Source organism: Schistocerca piceifrons, unplaced genomic scaffold (assembly GCF_021461385.2).
Source record: "Schistocerca piceifrons isolate TAMUIC-IGC-003096 unplaced genomic scaffold, iqSchPice1.1 HiC_scaffold_2357, whole genome shotgun sequence".
Lineage (NCBI taxonomy): Eukaryota > Metazoa > Arthropoda > Insecta > Orthoptera > Acrididae > Schistocerca > Schistocerca piceifrons.
In genome coordinates, this window is record NW_025728291.1 from 75,939 (window position 1) to 84,868 (window position 8,930).

The window sequence follows — 8,930 nt, forward strand, 5'->3', positions numbered from 1 at the left end:
AACTTGTAGAAGCTAATCAATAGGCTGTACCTTGAAACCCTCTTTAGCTGTATGTGGCAGAGGTTCAGGGTGTGGTTTCCATGGAGTAGAGGATTATGGGTGTTTCAGCCTAAGGGTGTCCTACCAACCTACACACAATTTTCATGTTCCACTGCATACATGGAAATGGACGCAACATAACTGGTAAAACTTCACATTGAGGAGGTCATTTTGTTCAAGATAACTCACTATGTTTGAATTCAGAATATATTCTAAGATACTACAACGTATTGATGTCAAATATATTGGATGGTAGTTTTGTACTACCCTTCTTGTGAACAGGTATTACCGTTTGTCCAATAATTGAGCACAGTATTTTGTTTGAGGTATCTATGGCAGATTAAAGTTAGTAGAGGGTCTAACTAAGCATCAAGTTCAGTATAGAATCTAATAGGGACTTTATCAGAGGGGACTGAATATTTATTTCATCACATTTCTTTGCATGTTGGATTCAGTGGATAAATCCAATTTACTGAACAAAATGTTATCATATTACTTGACTTTTGAGTTTTGAAAAAATAAATCGATATTTCTTCAAATCCATATGTGGGGCTGTTGGTTATCATGTATTCACAAAAACATTATGAGCCAAAAATTTCTAAAATTGATGGAGGATGGGATTTTTTTCATTTTATCCAAACCAAACATTTCTTTAAAGAAGTTGATGTGTAATGAATTACTGAACAGTATTTAATGGTGGGTAAAAAGTTTTAAAAATTCTGTATTTATAGTACATGACAAGGATTTAGAATACAATGAAATTACTATAACAAATTTGCAATGTTTGGCCCAGTATGAAGGAAAAATAAATAAATGACGATTTGATACTTTTGAAAATTGTGTTCTTCATTTTCAGTTTATGTATTACATCACACAGTTCCATCTCCACTGCATCTCCATGTGTGGTCATCAGCCATAGGTATAGCTCACACATGGAAGAAAAGTGAGTCTTTTCTAGTGGCAGGTGTTGCATTGTCAACGGGCACCTAGCTTCTGCATTGTGATATACTTGAGAGCCTGTAGACTGCAGTGTGATACCTCTATAGGGTATATAGGTATTGTTGAATGAATAAAGTTATATAAACTAACTGGACTGTAAACTAACTGCTAGCCCTAAGAACCTCACACTCCACTGCCACCCATCCTGCAACAGAAAGCTTTATAACTGAGTCCACCATGAGCTTAAATCTCCATGTCCGGAAATTGCAAAAAATGTGCATTATAGTTACACCTTTTTTATATACTTTGATTTCAGATGTACATGTAGACTAGTCACATAAGCATAGATGTTTATAGCTGTTTGTACAGATTATGCACTATATGGACTTATTCATATGTAATTAATGTGTCAATTATATTTCTGCTCTGTATCTATCTATCTACTGATAGAAAACTACTACCACTTTTTTGAAAAATCAAAATGGTCACAATAAAAGGTGCTACTCCTCCATCAATTGTAAACATTTTTTGCTCATACTTGTTCTGTGAATACATTCCATGACAAACTACAACCTCACAAAGGGTTTGCAAATACAGATTTTTTTCAAACCCATAAATGAATATGAAGATTTCGTATCTCGAATGAGTAAGGTATATTGAACAACAGTAATTTCTATAGTTTGTCCATCAGGGTAAACTGTATAATTTTACGATGTACTATTTACAGTTACTAAAGTTGAACAAAAAAACACTAGTGAACCACATTTAAAGTTTCTTTTGATGGAACAGTTATACACTTTTCTCAGGATACAAGAAGTATCACTTATTTGAAATAATCTACTAACTTATATTATTAAAAACTATGTGAAAAAATGATGGATTGGGAACCAAAAATAATAATCCCAGAAAAGAAATTAAAAAAACAAACATGGTAAACTTTTACCAAATTTTATTGAGTGTGTGCAATTCTAGGATCATGTGGTTGAGGATAAACAACATTGAGGATTGATAATTAAACTTCAGCACTTGAATGGCTAACCTGGATAAAAATTTATAACTTGCATGTTTATTCTAAGAGTTTATATCAACCAAAGAATTTATAGAAAGATCTGAGAAAATTAAAGACAAATTTGGTTAAAAATTATTTCTTATATTGAAAATAGTGATGAAATCATTCCATTACATGAATGTGAAGACAATTCAATTGTAGTTTTTGATGATTTCATTATTGAAAATCAAGAAATAGTTTAGAAAATATTTTACTAGAGGATACATAAAGGAGCAGTTTCTTTTTATTTAAGTGAAACTTATTCAAAAATACCATATTAATTAGGTGGGGTAATTTTAATGTCTTAAATACTTTGTGACAAGATGATATATATTTAAAACTTATTAATCATGTATTTGTTGGTGATCATTGTAATGAATTTAAAGAAATATGCCGGAAATGTTGGCATTAGCATTTTTTTGCGATTTATATGACAAGAAAAATTACTGAACATTAACAAAGAGAAAACGTTAAGAATTTATGAAATGTTGAATGTAAACATCGAACATAGACATTAAACATAAATGCTGATTGTATATCTTAAACATAGACATTAAATGTAAAATAAAAAAAGTCAGTAAAGTATTTCTGATTCATACTAAATGCCTACAAAATATGAACCAGAAATTGTTAAAGAAGGTAACTGAAAGAGAAAAGTAAAGGAATGGCTAAAGAAATAATTTAACAGAAAACAGCTACTCAAAAATATAAAATGGAACATGTGCCAGTTATCGATAAAATTGGAAAAGTTAACCAAGGAACTAAAGGTTTAGGGGAATAAGCTTGAAAAGCAACTGAAGACAATATAGCAGTTGCAAAATGTTTGGTTCCTTACAGTCCTCACAGATGACATCATTTAGAAGAATTTAATGATATTGTGTCAATTAATTAAAGTGATACTGGTAAAATAGATTGTATATTAAATGAATCAGAAAAAATTAGAAACAGAATTATGGAAAAGAAACAAAATTAAGGGAAAAACATGGTAAAAAGATAAAGTAAGTGCTAGAATGTTAAAATATATTAATCATTGTATAGATAATTTTTTTGGATTCAGAGAATTTAAATATGGTGGAATTAAGAGGACGATTGAATGGTGATAAATTAAAAATTTGTGAAAAAGTATAAGAAGGTACAGATAGATTAATTATCTCTCAATTAAAAAACAAATAACTATGTATTTTCTGGAATAGAATGTGATTCTCTTGATTCACAAAATTATGCAAGATTATTATTCGACTCAAGTGCTGTATATAATTAAAGCAATTAAAATACTATAAAACAAAGTATAATAAATAAATGTAATAATTTGGCAAAACAATTGTTGAGGAATATTTTCCTACTTTTACATAAAGAAACCTTTGTTACTTATTTGAAACAGCTGATATACATTACATAACAATATAGTCAGAAAAACGAATCGAATATCTCTGGAAGGATAATGTTAATAAATTAATTGATATGTTAACAGTAATTTACAGTGAAGAAGTAGCTGGAAATGAATAGTATCACAATTAAAAAGTTGGGATATCGCAAGTTATAACAAACAAATTTATTGTTTTTATTATTAATGGTCGAAAAGGAATTGTTTATTTAATAAGAGTCTGAAAAATTTTTATGTACTTCATTTTGGAAAATTGGAAATTGTGGAAAAGTTTCAGTTAATACTCTAATTAACGAATTACCACTTCAAATGCGTTTTCATGGTTACCTAGTCCATAGACAAAATTAGAATAAAGATTATGAAGAAAAGATAAAGGAAGTAATTCATTAAACAAAGAATGTATAAATATGATGTTTTAAATAGAGGTAATAAAGAATCAGAAACGATGTGAAGCAGATAAATAACTTCAATAGCTTGCAAAAGACAGAATGTATTATTACGATTTTTCGTTAGAAGAAAGAATTGCTGTGATTGCAGTTAGCTGTTTAATGTACGGAATAATTAAGTTAAGAATGGGTATACATGTTGTTAAAAATCGATTGGATTATAAAAATTCTTTATAATTTTGTTAACTATACAAATGAGTAATTTTCCAGTTGATTATTCTTTGTGACCCAATGGCAAATTAAATCATAATCAAATTAAAATTAAACTCAATAATGAACAACTAAATATTATTAACGAAATTAAACTGGTGTTCAAAAAATAGAAAGAGGAAAAATCTGGTTGAATTTTACATATTTCATAAGATATTGCTGTTTTGATGTGGAAAAATTACTTAAAGAAATGATAATTAATCATTTTCATGGTGATTTATGACTGATGATTTACTTAAAGAACCAAAAACTGTAGAATGTGGTTTAGTAATTTTTGATAGTCCAGATCACAATGGTACTCACTGGATTTGTTATTAAGAAAATAAAGCTATAATATTAATTTCTTCTTCATATTGAGGAAACAACCCAAAAGCAAACTACTAAGCTATGTGTAAAAAATAATGTCTACTATAGTATGGGAAGAAAACAAATATTGGAGAATGTAGTTTTTGGTCGTTTTTGTTTATTTTTTTGGCAATTATTATGTATGAACTCTTATTTTAAAGATATTTCACATTTAAAAACGTATTTTTTAAATTAAACATAATAATACTACTCAATCGTCAGAACAAAAGGTAACAATGCTATATTTTCAAAAATAAAAAATATTCAGTCATCAGTAAAGTCAATCTTAAAAGGTTGTCAATCATTAGAAGCAAAAATAAATAATTATTATTTATCACTAGACTCAAACATAATTACTATATTTAAACAAAAGAATATAGACATAAACAAGAGCTGAGTAAATACATGAGAAAAAAGAAATTTAAGGATGTTAATTGAAAAATAAATTTAATTGAATGCTTAAATAATAAAAAACATATTTATGATTGTATATATAAACAAAGTACTGACCTTAATTTAATGATTGGAGGCATTTAAGAAAATGCACAGTTTTCATGAAAATGTGTATATTCCTAAAATGTTGAAGTTGTTGGTAAAAACCAAAACAGAGGTTCAACATTTATTGATATTGACATTTCCATAAGTGTTGTTGACAAACTTAAGAAAATAGGTCCTGAAAGTCAATCAACAAAAATAGTTCACAAATAAAATTTTTATAACTGTTACATTAAAATATTCTGTTGAAACTATTATAGATGATGAAAAGATAATTAAATTTGGTGAAATAATTAAATTATTTTTTATTCTATATAAATGGTGAATGATAATCACATTTACATCTGAACTGCAAAGTGTTTACTGAAACACACAATCTTCACAAAATTAACAACTACAATGGAAAACAAAGAACTGACATAATTTATTCTATTTGCAAAACTAAAAAGAGGAAATTCTTTAATACAAATTTATTGGTTATCGTCTAAATATTCGTGAACAAATTATTTATGAATTAGAGAAAGCAATTAGAAAAGTTTTTGAAAGATAAATGTAATTTCAATTGGAATAAATGATTTATGCCGATCTAATTTGGTCTAAATTCATTCTGGTAATCTGTCAGAAGTTTCAAAAACAAATGAACGATATAAATGTTTTTTAACTATTACAGATGTATTTTCAGTGTTTGCAGTTAAAGATAAAACTGGGAAACATAGAGTTGACCCTTTCGAAATAATATTCATCGCTAGAAAACAAAATGGTTTACAATTAGATAATTTTAATGAATTTTAAAACAAAGAATATTAATAATTGATGAAAACAACGAACTTCAATCATTATCCTACTGATCATTTGTTGAACGATTTAATGAATAATTGAAAAAATTGGAATGAATTTCCTCTTCAAGGAGATAACAAATGGCTTGATGTAGCTTCTAAAGTAATCGATGAATATACTAACACAAAATATGCAACTATTAACCAGGCGCTGAGAGACATGACTAAAGAATATGAAAAGATCTTATTGAAAACTATTTATGTAACACACTTACTAGGTACTGAACCTAAATATAGAATTGACAATAAGATAAGAAGAAGTAAAATGAAAATAATTTCTGAAAAACGATTTACAGCAAATTGATCAACAGAAATTTGGGAAATTCAAGTGATTCATTCGATCTCAACACGGTGTAAATTGAATATTCCAAATGGTGAACAAAAGGAAATTGTTATGAGCAAGAAATAATGAAAACAGATTTCCCAGATGTTTACCTATTTGAAAAATACTAAATGTGAAAGGTAGTATAACATATGTTGAATCGTTAGGTTTTGATAATTTTCGGTAATGTAAGTAATGCGACTTTTTTAATATGTTATATATCCACTCCATATACACAAGGCCTTAGTGAAGGTAATTTGAAGCATAATTGGTATTGAAAATGACATCAATATTCCTATGATTTTTATTAAAATGTTAATTATTTTTCTTATTAAATAAATGTTAAGAAATTTCATGATTTATTCTTAGTTGCTGGAATTGTGTGATTTTAATGAATTTTATTTATTATATTTACATAACAATCTTTATGAATGTTATTAAAATGTAAATATAAAAAAAGTTCTTGGAAATTTAGTATTTTTGTTTAAGAAACGTTTCCTGATTTACTAGCATCTTCACGTAATTGTTCTCATGAATACTCACACAAAATATAGCAATAATTTCGGTGGCAAACAATTCTTAAGTAAAATAATTAATTCTTATAAATTCCTCACAATTTGAATGTCTATTTCTGATAATATCCATTTGATATTGTACATTTTTAAATTGTGTTCAAATAACAATAAGTATAATAAAATTGTTAAATTTTCATCAATTACTTTACACCAAAATGTAATAATAATGAACTTATTTAATCATTTATTTCGTTTATTATCCCCATCATGATTTATTTGTTTCATAACTTGATTACTTTCATATTTGAATTTATTTAAATATCCCAAGTGAGTTACTTTTTATTTCATTTTATATACAAAATGTGTTCTTACAGGTGGTAGATTTCTTCTAAACCCACTCTTGAAAATTTTCTGCAAAAGACATTTTTGATTTCATAACTAAAGAATATAAACCAGGTTCCTTAACTTTTATTGTACATGGATTAATAGTTTTAAATTGCATGATTTCAGTGCTATTGAAATTTTCATTAGTTGTACAAAAAATTAGGTTTACATGACATGATTACCATGACTTGTTTGTTATTAAATACCAGTTTATTATTTCTTAGATCCACATTTAAAATTAAATAAATTAATTTTGATTCTTTTAGCTGTGGTAAATTTTAGTTATAGTTGAAAAATAAAATGATTTGTCTATTCTGCTGTCAAGAAAAAGTATTTCATGAAGAAGCTGAAATTACAAAATAGAACAGTCTTTCCAAATCAGGTTTTTATTATTGTAAAAGTGACAAACGAAAAGAGCTTTTTCATAACTGGCATATGAAAACACCAATTGGTGAAAAATATTAAAAGCAAATTAAAATATATTCTGAATATATTCACAACAGTGATCACTTAGAGGTGAGAAAGTAGCTAAAATATCGAAACATAAATAAAGAAAAAAATGTGGATCTTTTTCCGCAAAACCTGTTAGTAAATATTCTTTGAGGGTACAAAAAGAGGTACAATATCACAAAAATAATAAGAAACTGATTAATTATTTATTGTTATTTAATCGTCTCTGTATCTGTTTAAATCTCATGAGAAATCATTAACATCAACTTTTATTTTATTGCTTTTAATATATAATGAGCATATATTAATATATTAATTCAATTTAGAAAAGCAACATGTTTATTAACACCAGACCATAAACTAATGTTACTACATTCAAATGTATATAATTCATGAGTAAACGATATAATACATTGATGTTTCTAAATTGTTTCATTTTGTTAGCTAAACATTTTTTACAATCACTGCAGGTATTTTCATTTTTCACAATAGATTTCGTAAATTAAATTCATTTTTTTCCTTCTTTATCAGCAATCTCATATGCATACACTTTTGTTCTTAAGATAACATGCAGTAACATAATTTTTGAATCATTTTCATTTTTCATTTTTTTCAAGTGCATAAATATTAACTTCTTGATGGTCACTTGTATGAAAATAAGCAATCATTGTTTTGAATCTTTATTGAAATCTTCAGTTCTTATACTGTAAATGAAAACATCGTATCCATTTAACATAAATCTATATTTTCCTCATACTTTCCTTGCATAACATGTAATGAAACCATACACTTTTGTTTTCGAAGTATATGGAATACCCATTCCAATATAAATTTATTTATTGAAAATAATTTTTATTTTCTTCAAAAGAACTACAGTTAAATTTTCTGAAAACACAGTAGAATGTTCATAATTTGGTTTTGAATATAATTCCTATATTTTTTAGGATCTTCTAACGTCTTCCATCGTTTTTCCAAGCACTGAATTATTCATTAATTCGTACAATTAATTTTGAAAACCGTTTCCTGCGTTTTTTTCTCATTTCTGTACTAAAATCAATACTTTTTCAAGTAATCTCTTTGTTCAAACGGTATAGTTCCTTGAACTTTCTTTACTTTTAATCAAGGTTTAATGACTGTTTAAGGTATGAATACTGTAAATATATTTTCCTTTGTTATTCAAAGTGGTTATTAATTTATGTCCTCCTTCTGGTGCTGAAGGTAACTCTGATGGTGAAACTTGTAAGTTTCTGGATATTCTATATCAACTTTTAAATGTACCCATATTTATAATCATATGGCATTTTCGTATTTTCTCATAACCAAAACACACTTGTTCTTTCAAACCGAAATTTTTAAATAGTAATAATTGAGTAATTTTCCAACCATATAAATTATTTGCATCTGAATATGCAAGATAATACGATTTTTTATTGGTTTTATTACTTCTATAGATTTGTTACTTTTTTTTGCTATAGTTTTAATACTTTGCGAAAATGCACCTTGTATTTGTTTTTGTA